Raw genomic sequence first — 15,142 nt, 5'->3', positions numbered from 1 at the left:
GGCGCGGAAAATGGTCCGCGGTCCGCGGTCATGAAGATCCGCAGGTCGTCGGTCTAATTTCAGAAGCTCATATCTTTTGATCTACAAGGAATTTTGAGATGATTCAAAAACGAAAGTTGTAACCCTTCGTGTCTAATTTCCAGTAAGGTAAAGATATTATACTTTGGACATCTGTAGCAAAAGTTATGGCCAAAATACTAAAGTTTGTCACTGCAGAGGAAAGTTGTGCGGCCGCGGTCGTTTTTGTGCGGACCGCGGTCGGTTCTGTGCGGCCCGCGGAGGGTGAAATCTGAGGGGTACTGTATAAATACGATGTTTGGGGTTTATTTGATATTTTGACCTAGAAAGCTCGGATTTTGGCAATTTTTCGAAGGTTTTTCAAGAAATTCATCGGGGTAAGTGATTTTAACTCAGATTTGGCTAGAATACATGAATCTATCATTGAATTCATCATTTAATTTGTGATTTGGGATGGAATTTGGGAAGAAAATTGTGAAACCTTTAATAAATGTAAAATGATGATTTGAAAGACCAAGTGGTATCAGAATTGGATAATTTTGGTATGGGTAGACTCGTGAGGGTATGAGGATTCTGAAAATGTAAATTTTACCCGATTTCGAGACGTGGGTCCGGGGCTTGGGTTTTGCTAATTTCGGGATTTTTGATATTTTTCAAATGTTTTCGCTTCGGCTTTGTTCTCTTGGCATATTGTGACGTATTCGTTCTGATTTTGGATAGATTCGACGCGCGTGGAGGCCAATTCGAGGGTCAAAGGCGTCGCGAGCTAGAGAATTAGTCGGTTCGAGGTGAGTAATGGTTGTAAATGATGTCCTGAGGGTTTGAAACCCCGGATTGCACATTGTAGTGCTATATTGAGGCAAGATACGCACTGGATGATGAGCGTGGGGTCTTTTAATACTGGGGATTGTGACTTGGTCCGTCCTGATTTATAATTTTACCGCATATTTGACTGAAATTCATTTGTTATCATCATAATTTGGGATGATTGCCATATTTGGGCTTCGTACGAACTATTTGAACCCTTTGGAGATTTTTATCACTGTTTCCCTCACTACTTGACTTATTATTTGAACTTAGTCCTGTTGATATCTACTGTTTTACAAACTCAGTCACTTTTACTCAGATTTGAAACTTAAATGATATTTCTACATCATGTTTTGGGCTGAGAACTACTGTTTTACTAATGCCCAAGGGGCTTGTGATGATTTTTGGACTGAGTGAGGCCGAGGGCCATATGTGAGGATATGCTGTGTGATATGAGGCCGAGGGCCTGAGATACTTTATATGCCACGAGGTGGCTTGAGTGATGTGAGGCCGAGTGCAGAGTGATGTGAGGCCGAGTGTCGAGTGATGATGCCAAGAGGTGGCTTGATATAGAGCTTGGGCCGTGAGGGGCCCCTCCGGAGTCTACACACCCACAGTGAGCGCGGGTACCCATTATGATCTGAGAGTGAGCCCGAGGGGCTGATACTGTTCTGAGTGATTGATACTAAGCCCGAGGGATTGATACTGTACTGAGAGTGAGCCCAAGGGGCTGATACTATTCTGAGCGATTGATACTGTGCCCAAGGGGCGGATATCTACTTGTTATTATTACCTATTTTACTTGTTTAAAAAAAAGGATATCATTTGATTTCTTCACTGATTACTGCTTTAAGTGATTTTACTGCTTGATATGGAATTGCTTTGTGCCTTTACGTATTTTCATACTTTCAGCTATTATTTATAATTATTACTCACTGAGTCAGAGTACTCACATTAGTCCCTGCACCATGTGTGCAGATTCAGGCATCGTAGAGTCCGCTCCTATATGGTGATTCTCCTAGTCCAGGCAGTGATTCGGAGACTATGTGGTAGCTATTGGCGTTCGCATCCCCGTGCCTCCCTTATCTTATCATTTTCATGTTTTTAGAACTATTGTATCAGATTTAATGTTCAGTAGACTTGTATCCAAATTTCTTAGTTGCTCATGACTTGTGACACCCCGGTCTGGGCTGTGTCGGGATGGTTTCTACTGTTGTTATCATCAATTCTGCAAATTATGGTTATTATATCACGTTTTAGAACTACTTATGGTATTTAACTGCTTAAAAGAGGTGGTCTATTTTGGTCTAGCTGGCCTTGTCTTCACGAGAGGCGCCATCACGACTGGATTCAGGGAATTGGGTCGTGACAAGTTGATATCAGATCCTAGGTTACATAGGTCTTATGAGTCATGAGAAGGTTTAGTAGAGTCTCGTAGATCGGTACGGAGACATCTGTATTTATCCTCGAGAGGCTGCAGAACCTTTAGGAAAAACTTCACTCTTGAATTCTTATCATGCGTCCTTGATTCAGCTTGGAAAATAACTTTTGAAATTCCTTCCACGCGTTCGTATGCACGCATGAGCGCTCAGTATCAAATGTGCATCAATGGCTTGTGATTCCCTGATCGAAGGGTGAGATATGATCTCGGTGAGTTGATGTTGGGCCAGTCTGGAGGACTTGAGGCCAGATTTTTGCCTATAGCTTGAGCACCGAGATGTTGCTTGTGTAAGCAAGTGCTTTTGAAGTTATATGTTGGGTATTTTTCCCTGTTAGTGGAAGTGACGGCTGGATGGCTATGTAATAAGAATGTTAGTGTTGTGTGATGTATTCGTATGATTTTGTAGTGACGAGAAAGGTCTGCTGGAGGATAGAAGAACTATTAGGTGCTTGATTTCCGTCTTGATTTGAGATATAGCCCGAGTTATGGGCGTGTGAAGAATCTTTTCATGTCTCCTAGTTGGTGTAGAGTAGATTTCATATTGCGGTATGAGTTTAGACTCAGGAAGACTAAGTGAGTGTGCAATGGTTATGATGGTGGAAGGTATACATAAATGTTAGTTTAAGGCGAAGCAGGTGGGTTATCTCCTGCGAAGTGTTCTGGAGTTGTGGGATCTATATGTTGTCTATTAGAAGATCCCATTTACAAGTGAAATATATGTGCGAATTTAATTTGGGTCACTTAAGAGAGTGGGTTTAATTGTTACGAGAGTAAATGCCAGATTTGTAAAAGATATGAAGTACTAGATGGTCTGTGTGCCACGAGCTTATGAAGGGTTGAGTTTAATCTCACTATGGTATTATGGCAGCAATAAAGTGAATGCATTATGTGTTATGGTACGTGTTTTGAGCTATGGCTTTGAGCCAAGTGGGGGAGTCCGCTATTGAATAGTTGATTGCACGGTTATGTGCTCTAATGGTTCCAGTTCGATGCGTATTTGTAAATCAGTTGTGGCTCGAGTAAAGGAAATTTCAATAAAGGCTATGTTATGCTTTATGGGTGTACGAGAATCGGGGAATGACTTGAGTTGTGGTTGGTAAGGAATGCTCGGTGCATAGGGCAGGAAGTTGCTTGGTTATATTGGATTGAAGTCACATTCTATAGTGTCAGAGTGCAAATGAAGAACAGGTTGTTCGGTTCGTTTAACCAATCTAACTGCGGTTTGAGTAGAGTGGATGCCTCTAGAGAATGGTCCTATTGTGTTCAAAATTTTACATGCAATAATTGGAGGCTTTCAAGTTGTACTTATGGATAGAAACCGAATTTTTCCGTGGAAGATGGCAAGACTTGTGGTATTTTCTATGTTAATTATGTAATTCCATATATCAGTATCGGGAAGGTGAAGGTAATGGCTTCAAATTCGCAATAAGTCCTTTTAGAGTCGGTATCTTGAATATGGTTCTTTGGGGAAACATTAAAAATAGTATTCAGCGGGTGATGAGCCTTAAGCTATGTGGTATTATACTTGGGTCTAGTGTGGTATGTTTGGGTTGAGGAAAAGTGATGTTATAGCAAGAAGGAGTATCAAGTGAAGGTAAATCCGAAGGGGGCCTGGATAGATGGGATAGCTTGGTATTAGGCCATATTGGTATGGTAAGGATATGAATAGTTCTTTGGGTGTTTACAAGGTAATGAGTTTCCATATGTGTTTCGTGGCAATGCTCTTAGGTTTTGGATGACTTGTGTATCTTGGTTAAGTTAAAATTAGTCAGTATTGGTGGTTTGGTTTTATGGAAAGAGGAATTGGTAGAGTTCTTAATAATTTCTACCACGATAAAGATGTATAATTTCTGCTGGCATAAGGAGCATGGAATGTATAGTGATTTTCTCCAAGATGGGATCAAATGGAATTTTTTTGACTAGTTAAGTATGTAGTTGATTGTGGCTCGGAAAGGGATTTTGAAGTTCTCATATTTATCATAGGATGGCATATTATATGTGGTGTGTCATGTAGGGTGGAGATTGGCATATGTAAGGTCGCAATTCAGTTTTGAAAGGAAGGTCACAAATTCTTAGACAACAGATGCAGTTTCAGATAACTAGGTAAATGATATTACTAAATGGTATGCCTTGATAACGGTATGCACTTCAGAAAGAGGGAAATGTGATTGAGTTAATAATACATCATTGGTATTGCAGTTGTGGACTGTGAGAAAATATCTAAGATTGGTCAGAGGGTAGTATGTGCTATGATTCAGTCGTTGTGAACCCTCGGAGGATTATTTATCTGTTGTGTGTGACTAGACTTGATGTGTGGTTCACTGGTAGACCTATATGGATGTGTGTTCTGTATCACGACGGTTTGGTTGACTTCGAGTTGTCAACGATGAGAGATGTGTTGATTCGGTCGTTATTGAGTTGTTAGTAATCATGGGGATCTATGAGTTATCTTTCCATATTGCGAGGCGTTAATGTTTGTTGGTTATAGGCACATGTGGTGCGACATTATTGGGTCCTCTCAGTGGAATTCGAGCGGGTAGAGTATCGGGTATTGCTCAGCGGGTAGCGTATCGGTTGTGTCCCTTCGGGTGTCACAACGCAAACCGATGGGTCACGACGGGCACCTGAGTCTTACCTATCAAACACCCCTAAGAATGCGTCTAAAATATGAACCTGAATAAAATCTGCTACATTACAAAATTAACATACGTGAAAGAAGCCTGCCATCAAGGCATATGTACGTATACAGGCAGAATACAGTGGGCGAGCCGGCAAGGCCACATACAACCCAACTAGACATATTGTCTACAGACCTCTAACAGAAACATAACTGTACAAAGACGGGACTGAGCCACATCATACTCATATACATATATATGTAGAAACGTATCGTATCAATATCAAAAGCAGATCCGGATCAAATGGAGCACGCCAACTCTTGTTGATCAGGGATCCTAAGAATGGGGACCGTCAGCTTGCCTACCTGCACCTGCGGGAATGAAACTCAGGCTCCGTGAAATAGGGCGTCAGTACGAAAAATGTACTAAGTATGTAAGACTTGGAAATTAGTACGTAAAGGACATAGATGAAACATGGAATACTGAAACACATTTTTAAATTTGAATAACTTTGTAAATACTGAAACGTTTATAACATCATGCACGTGCGTGTAAATGTCATGCCATGCATAGGTATGGTGTACATTGTGAGCACGTAATTTTTGCCTTACGAAAACTACTCCAAAATAAATCAAACAATAAAATAAATTTCTTTTACTGTGTAATTCTTGAATTTGCGTGGTGTTAAATATTTGTGTTATGTCCGTAAATGTTTACTTTGTCATAATAAAAATGAAAAATAAAATAAAATACATGTTGCATGCATATAGGATTTAATTATGCATTTAAAAGATAATTTAAATAAAATCACAAAAAAAATATGCATTAGTTCTATTTTAAATATTCCACTGTGTGATTAATGTTTTGTCTATGTGTTAAATAATTGTTATAAAGTAATTAATATATTTTTGCGAAGTTAAAATTATTTTATAATTAAAATTAGAAATTTAAATTAGAAAAATGAAATAATTGAAAAAAGAAATAAAAAAATCGGACCTGAATTAAAATCCAGGCCCAAAATCAAGTTAACCCCCCCTCAGCCCAATCAAAACAACCCAGGTCCGGTCCAAATCAGGAGCAAATCCAAACGACGACGTTTGGTCCCGCTTCATCAAGGACCGTTGGATTAAATCAATCCAACGGCTGAGATACCTTGCCCTTACCCGGAACCCTCTACCCGACCCATTGACCCGACTCAGCCGACCCTGGCATTAAACCAAACGACATCGTTTGGTTTAATGAACTGATCCTGGCCCTTCATTCTACTTGATCTAACGGTTAGTATCAATTCACTTTCCCCCTATATAAATCCCAAATCCCTACCCCGGCCCCTAACTGAACACCCCCCCTACTCTCACTGTTCATTATCGTCCCCAAACCCCACCCCTAACCCTAGCCGCCCTAGAATCCCACCGCCTGAAACCCGTCGGCATCAACGCCATCGGTCACCAAAATAACACCCTAGAACCCCCTGAACATCCTCTACACAAATCTGACCTTAGTTTCCTTCGAATCAGACCCCAACTCTTCGAATACTAAATCGAAGGTGGGTCTGAAAACTCAAACCTTTCCAATGGCTTCCAAAATAACACCATAGTACCCCCTAGCATGCCTCGTTATGGATCTGAAGTTTGTTTGGCTCGAATCAGTTCCGAGCTTCTCGAATCTTCTTTTGAAGATTCGGACCAAACAAGAACAAACTCAGATCCGTTTTAAGCTGACACCAACTGACCCCTAGGCTACCCTCACCCTTATGTCGTATTTGGTCCCCCTCGAATCTGACCAGAAATGGTTAAGTCCCAAATCGAACCTTCAAGAACCCTAGAAATACCAGACTTTTGGATTCTGTTCACTTCAGACGAAAGATTGAGGTTTAATCGACCTTAGTCAAAGTATTTTCAATAGAAAATACTTCGACTAAGGTCTGTTTGATTTCAAACAAAGTCCAAATTCAAATTGAGTTGAGTCCGGTTGAATTTGAAGGTTCAGAGGTAATTTTCTGTTTCTTGTGTGTATTCTACGTATATTCTATGTTCATTTCATTAGTTTGTCTAAATTTTCATAATTTTCTAGTCAATTTTGTTATACTGTCCCCTACCCGTCTACTTGATTCTAAATGTGAATTGTTTCTGTTGATTGTGATTATGTACAATGTGTGTAATCGACTCGATTAAGTTCGTCGATTAGTTGTATTGTGAATCTTGCTTCTGAAAATGTTGTTTGTAATACCCTGTTTATCTGTTTGGAGTTGATTATTATCATTGAAATTAATCAATTAGTTCTTCCCAATTAATTGATTCTTGTTTAATAAATCAGAAAGTTTGTCAATGGTGTGTATATGTTGATTTCTGAACATTGAGTTTCAGGGCATTGTCAGTATATTGACAATGCTCCTGTGTTTGTTTGATTTTGTTCAAAGTTAAAGTTCGTTTGAATCATTATACTGAACTCAGTGTAATATTGTTGTGATGTTAAGTTTGAATTCAAGTTTACAAAAGTTGGTCAAATACAATTGTGTTAGGAGGCTCATAGGATTGGTTATAACTGTAAATCAGAAGAATAATCAAGTTTATACAGATTATAGAATCAGTCTTGCAGTAAGTTCTGATTTTTTCAGTAATAACAGTAGGAGTCAGGGGGCATTTCTGGGGTAAAACAGTAAGGGTAATGTGACATAGTAGTGGGCTGAAAGTGGTTTGTTAATGGTTTTTAATTTAATAGGATAGTGGGAAACAAAGGGTAATGGACTGCTGAAAAACAGGATAATAGCACTCAATAGGATTTAAAGTATTCAAAAGTAGTTTTAATGGAACTTTTCTGATTTTTTTAAAGGAGAAAAGGGACCTGGCAGCACTAGAAGGGTATAGGACAACCTTGTATAAATAGAGGGGGATTGGGACTGATTTAAAGGAGCTCTTTCAGAAAGAAAAACAAGGAAAAAAGAGAGCTTTCAGGCAGACTTTAGGAGATTTTAAGAGAGAAAAAGGAATCAGAGAAAAAGAAAGAAAAGAGAGAAAAGAAAAAGAAAGAAAAGAGAGGCTGAAGCATAGAAAATACACTTAGAAATACATATACATTTGAGTGAAACAGAAATCTGAGAAGAGAAAATCAGATTTGAAGAGAAAGAAGAAACAGAAAAAATCAGAAACAAAAAAAAAAAAATCAGAAACAGAAAAAATCAAAAAAAAAGAAGAATTTGAAACAGAAAAGAAACTGAAATCTGAAATATTCTCCCTTTGTTGAATCTGTTCGGATTTATTTGAATCCATAGTTCAGTTAAAATTTGAAGTTTTCTTTAAAAACTGTTACTGTGCATCTGGGTTTCTCGGGTCTCATTATTGCTCAAGTTTGTGGAAAGACTGCTATTCTGCTGATTTTGTTACTGCTGCAACTGCTGAAAATTTACTTCTTCTACCTTCATTTCCAGGTACATATCCCTTTAAACTCATGTTGTGAAAAGCGTCAACACGGCAAATAAATGAAGTTTGGAGTTATGATTCTGTTTTCCACTCATCTAAACTATTTAGTTTAAATTTCAGTTTTTTATTTTATTTTTTGTGTTGGTTAATTAGTGATGAATTCAACACCATAGCTATAAGTTATTTACCTTATTTGAAATTCGTATAAGGTTTGTAATAATGTTATCCATTTCGAAATCTCATTGGTATAGGTATATGCGAGTTGTCAAAACAGGGAGTAAGGCATAAAAATGGGCCATTGATTACATCCCATAATACCTTTAGCTAAATGTAAAGTAGAATGGAAGTATTAAGAAATTACATTAGTAGTATATCTTGTAACAAATATGATTTTGTTTAGATTAATATAAGTTATTATATGGTATGATGACAGGTATAATCATATGAGTAAAGTAAGTTGGTATAGCTCGTCATGATGTTAAGAATATTAAGAATGTTTAGGCGCACAACTATGTAGTATGTAATACAATTCGAATTGAATCAATTCGAATAATAACTCCTTCCTCATCAATTTGATTATTTATCGTTATAAATAAACTAAGCAATTATAATTTTGGCTCTAAAAACAAGCATGTGAGAATGAGATGAGATATATAAACACGAATCGCAACACTTTATATCAGTGGTGAATAGAAGCAGAATTTGCGCTAAATAAAAATAAATAAAAATTGTTCAAAAATACTTCTTCCCTTCATAAATCATTTTTGTGAGTTTCATATGCCATTCATCCTTTGGTATATGTATATATGTTGTATTTGTGAAGAATAGTATTAATCATGTTCTTATTCTTTACTTTGAATTTGAATAGTCTTGGATGAACATAAATTATACGCGGAAATTATAATCGACGGGCAACATTTAATAAATTGTGAACTCTTTTTCAAGAATTCAAGGGTATCTTAAATGGAGGTTTCTCATGATATAATAACCAATTTGGGGGAAAAGGCCATAATACTATTAACAAAGATTTTGCGCAATCAGGGATGCGTTCGCGCACCCTGATTATATAAAAAAAAAACAAATTCGGATTATGCGTACGCGCAATTTCGAGCGAATATTTTAATAAAAAGAATTTCTCCGCGGATGTCAAAATAATTTCATATAACCCGAGGTGTGCAGTTCATTGTCTAAATAAAAAGGGTGATGACGTTCCTGATTTTATTTTAAATTTCGAACATTTTTTTTTATAAAAACTATAACATGGACAATTTTATTGTGTACACGTACGCGTGGCACGATCCCCGGTAATTATAAAAAGTATATAATACGAATATACGTACGCGTAATTCGTCCATATAATTGTAAACAATAAGTAAAAAGCGGTAGTAAAATCATGCAACAAAAACATATTTAGTAAAAATCAAGATAATTAAGCCAATAATAAAAGCAGTTAAGCGACCGTGCTATAACCACGGAATTCGGAAATGCCTAATACCTTCTTCCGGATTGACAGAATTCCTTACTCAGGATTTCTGTTTCGCAGAATAACAAACAGAGTCATATTCTCCTCGATTCAGGGATTAAAACCGGTGACTTGGGATGCCTTAAATTCCCAGGTGGCGACTCTGAAATAATTAAATAAATCCCGTTTCGACTGTCCTTCAATTGGAGAAAACTCCCCACGCGCCTCGCGGGCGCGGTAAAAAGGAGGTGCGACAGCTCTGGCGACTCTGCTGGGGACTTTACAGTGTAAACTGTAACCCGAAACCATTGGTTCAGGGTTTAAAGAATTCGAGCTTAAAATATCTGTGTTAATTGGCTTTATTTACTATATGATTTTCAACTGTTTATATGCTAATATGCTAAATGTTGCTTTTTACCGCTTTAATATTATTTGAATTGTGAATATATACAACTGCTACGAAACCCCCTTCTTTCTGAGTCTTCTGAATTTATGGTGTACACGTGCGCGTGACCCATCTTTCTGTTAAAGTCATACCAAATAAGACGGAGTTGGGACAAGTAACTAGGCCGGGCAGACTTTCGTGCTCCCGGTACGTTGCCCCCGCTTCGGCTCAAACTGTCCATTTGGGTAAGCCAGGTTTAGAACAATCAACCTAAGGTTTTACACTTAGAATAACTCAGCCATGTACCGGATCCCTAGTAGGAACGTCTATTTGCATCATATACATTTGGCCTTGGAGACTCAACACAGGGGTTGGGTCTGTCTAGGACAGGTGAACCCGAAACAAAAAGACCATCCTGATGCATCCTACTTGCTACTTGTGCATTCATTTGCCTCGAACATGCTTGTTGACCAGCTTAAAAGAAATCATGGTGAGAAGAGAGGAATAAAATGGGTTGTTTTTTTTTTAAATCTTGAAATAAAGATAATTTAATAAATAAAATGATTTTTTTTAGTGTAAATTTTCAAAAATATAAAATTTTGAAAATAGTTTTTTTTTTTCAAAATGAGTCTTAACTTTATTAAATTAAACTTCAGATACAAAATGAGCACCACACAAAGCCCCTCATCCAAGAGTATAGAAGAATTTATCTTTCAGCTTCAAATATGGTGGTATGATTTAGGCGAAGACGGTCAAAGATGGGTCGTCAAGCATTTGGGAAACCTCACGGATATTATGAAGGTTAAACCCCATGATGATCTGATTGCGGCATTAGTAACTTTTTGGGACCCTGCTCACAATGTCTTTTGTTTCTCTGACTTCGAGCATACTCCTACATTAGAGGAAATAGCTGGATATGCTGGTTTTGACGGAAGTCTAAGAAATCAAAGCCTGATATTCACAAAGGCTCCTTCGGTACTTCGATTCATCGGCCTTCTGAACATCAGTAGTCAAATCAGGAAAAGCAATGTCATCAATGGATGTTGTTCCTTTAACTTTTTGTATTCAAGGTTCGGAAAGTCAGATGGGTTCGAAATTCATGAGAAAGGCCTTACTAACAAGCAAAACAAAGACATCTGGCAGATTCACCGTCGCTTTGCCTTCATGGTGGCTTTTCTAGGAATCGTGATCTTCCCAAACAAAGAGCGAACAATTGATATTCGCACCGCAAAAATTGTGCAAATCCTCACCACCAAAGAAAATCACACCCTTGTCCCCATCATTCTATCAGACATTTATCGGGCTTTGACTTTATGTAAATCAGGAGCAAAGGTCTTCGAAGGATGCAAAATTTTGTTGCAAATGTGGGTGATGGAACATCTCCAACAACAGCCCAAGATCATACAGTATGGGTCAAACAATGATAATTGCATCGAGAGCTATGAGGAAAGAACAAAAAATTATCAGGCTCCAGAAGGAATAGAAGCATGGGTATCTCATCTAAAGGCTTTAACGGCAAATCAGATTGAATGGACTTTGGGATGGCTCCCGATGAGGGAAGTAATACACATGTCAACCTCAAATAGTTATCTACTACTATTGGGATTGAGAAGCATTCAGCCGTATGCGCCACTAAGAGTCTTAAGGCAACTAGGGAGATATCAAGTAGTTCCTGATGATGAAGATTTGAGTATGCAAGTAATCGAATTACACCCAGAAGCCACTATTCCCGAGGCTCTACTTCAGCAGATGTGGAATGGATGTCGATACTTAAAAAGTGATACTCAAGTCCCAGACACTACAAAGGGTGAGATAAATCCTGGATATGCAAGGTGGTTTGAAAAACGGTCTCGCGTGGATGATGTACCAGAGCCTGAGCTAAGAAGGCCAACAAAAAGACCCCATGTTCAAAACTTCAATGATAAAATCCAAGAGCGGTTGATCTGGGGAGAAAAGGAAAAAGGGTACAAAGCAACTATCCATGCCCTAAAAGAAAATCTGAGAAGCCTCAGTTTGGAGAAAGATTTGCAAGCACAAGAAGCCGAAGGCGAGAAGAAGAGTCTAGCTTGTGAGAATGAAAATCTTCATGCTCGATTCCAAAAAATGAAAAGAGTTTCTGAAACACCAAAGAGGAGCTGGAAGGATCAAAAAACCATCGCCAATCTTTTTGAAAGAATGCAAGATTATGATTCTATTCTTGCAGAAAACGAAAGGACGTTGAGCAAAGCAAAAGAAAGGATCCAACGATTAAACGAAGAAGCCATGTCTAATAAGGAACGCCAAGATAGGCAATCCGAAAAAGACAGGGCACAATTCAAGAAGGAAAAAGACCTATTGGATGCGATCAGAAGACCAGCTTCGTGCACAACTAGAAGAGGCAAGAAGATGCAACAGAGAACATCAACAAGCAGACCTCGACAGGGAAAGATCGCAAGCAAGATTAGAGCAGGCCAGACTCCGAGCTCTGTTAGAATCAGCTCTAGATCGTGAAAACCGTGTCAGAGATATAGCCACCACTCGTCAGCAGCAATTGCAAGACCAAGACCAACGTCTCCAAGGTTTCAGGGCACAAATCCATGACCTGGCAGTCTTCACATCTCAAAGTTATGTAAACTGCCAAGGAATGGATTATGAAAGGTTTACAGAGCATGCGCCCACTTTTGCTCGTCATCTAGCAATGGAGTTGGAAAGGATGTATCGTACGCTGGGAGGTCATCCAGGTCAAGCTCCACATTGAGCAAATAGTCTAATAATATACAACACAAGTGGAAAGTGGGGCACGTTGTGAGATGTTAAGAATTGTATCTTTTATTTTGATTTAAGTGTGTGTGTTTCAAGACATTTTCTTAAAGTTTTCAAATGTAATTCCATCTTTGTATAATGAATAAAAGTGATTGCCTTTAGTCCGAACTATGCAAGGTCTGATTTATGTAAGGGCATGATACGTAGGCAATCTCTATAAGATTCGACCACCACGATGAAAGATATATATAATAAATAGAAGTGAATAACAATAAAAATTTCAAGAAAGCTGGGACGACACAAGCAGCCGAGCAAATGCATAATAGAAAGGGATTATTTGTCTAGGAGCATTGCATCTCAACGTGTGATTATATATGTGTTAAACTCTCAAAACTAACAAGTTTGTTCATTTTCAGAATTCAAGCAGTTAGTTTCTCTAAAGAGTATACTGGCATATTATCACTATCACACAAGATCAAAAGGACCAATACCCGAAAGTATGTCTGTCCCAGATGTTGACACAGGTATGGAGCTAGAGGAGATGGATGTCGGGAAAATGAAAGAAGAGATGTTTAAACTCAAGCAGCAAATGGCTGAGATGTACCAAGCCTGGTCTACAGGACAGTTACCCCCATCTTACCCAAATAACCCTGCTCCATCAATGACCCACACTCAGGATAATATTACCACTGAATTATCCCCAAATTTCCCCATTTACCACCACTACCGAGGCACCACCTCTCAGACACCACAGTCTCTACCTCCGAAACCAGTTCCATACTTTCCTCCACCTATGACTCCTGTTTTCGTAGCACCTCCCCCTGCTACATTTCACAAATCTCCTAGTGAGCCTACATTCCATGCCCAGGACAACCAATATTACCCCCCGGAGCCCACCCTCAAAGCCTCCGAAATTAATTCAACTGCTCCTCGTTTTGATCTCCCAACCGAAATTGACAAGCCAGCCAAAAATGCTGAACAAGAAGAGATGTTCAGGAAGGTCAAGAGTTTAGAACAATCGTTCAGAGACATGCGAGGATTAGGTGGGCAAGTCAGTGTAGCATACAAAGATTTGTGCTTATTCCCCAATGTACAATTACCAGTTGGCTTCAAGATGCCCAAATTTGACCTATACAACGGGCACGGCGACCCAGTAGCCCACTTAAGGGGTTTCTGTAGCAAGATGCGAGGAGCTGGGGGAAAGGATGAATTATTGATGGCTTACTTCAGTCAAAGTTTAAGCGGATCAGCTTTGGAGTGGTATACACGCCAGGACCATGGGAGATGGTACACCTGGGATGACCTGGCACAGGCATTCGCATACCATTTCCAATACAATCTGGAAATCATCCCAGATCGATTATCTTTGACAAAATTTGAGAAGAAACACAATGAAAGTTTCAGAGAGTATGGTTTTCGGTGGAGAGAACAGGCAGCAAGAGTGGATCCTCCTATGAAGGAGAGCGAAATGGTAGACTACTTCCTCCAAGCCTTGGAGCCAACTTACTATGCCCATCTGGTTTCAGCGGTTGGAAAATCATTCAACGAAGTGGTGAAGATGGGAGGTATGGTGGAAGAAGGTCTCAAAACAAATAAAATTATGAGCTATTCAGCAATTAAGGCAACTACTCAAGCTATTCAAGGCGGGGTAGGAGGAATCGGAAGAAAGAAGAGGGAGGAAGCAGCGGTAGTTGATTCAGGAATTTGGTCGGGACCCAGAGGTTCACCGCTTTACTATAATCAACAACGACCTCGCCAATCAGCTTACCACCATGATTCATCCCAACACTACTATCACCCTTTGGAGCCTCATTTCTCCATTAACCATGCTCAAGCATACAATCAGCCACCTGTTCACACCAATTGGCGTGCTCCTGCCACACCAAGTACTTACCCACGAGCCTATCCCGGACCAGGTTTCAGGCCGAGGCCAGCGTTCAGGGGGGAAAGAGAACAGAAAAAGAAAACTTACACTCCATTGGGAGAGTCTTACACTAGTCTGTTCCACAGGCTGAGACAGCTAGACATGCTGAGACCAATACAATCCAAGCTACCCAATCCTCCTCCAAAGAATCTGGATTACACCATTAGCTGTGAATATTGCTCCGGTGCACCAGGCCATGATACGGAGAAATGCTGGCATTTAAAAAATGCAATACAAGAGCTGATTGATACTAATAAAATCGAGGTTCAAACCCCCGAAGCCCCAAATATCAATAGAAATCCAATGTCAGCCCATCAAGAGGCTAA

The sequence above is a fragment of the Nicotiana sylvestris genome, chromosome 5 (genome assembly GCF_000393655.2).
Source record: "Nicotiana sylvestris chromosome 5, ASM39365v2, whole genome shotgun sequence".
Lineage (NCBI taxonomy): Eukaryota > Viridiplantae > Streptophyta > Magnoliopsida > Solanales > Solanaceae > Nicotiana > Nicotiana sylvestris.
Note: the sequence above shows the minus strand (reverse complement) of the source record.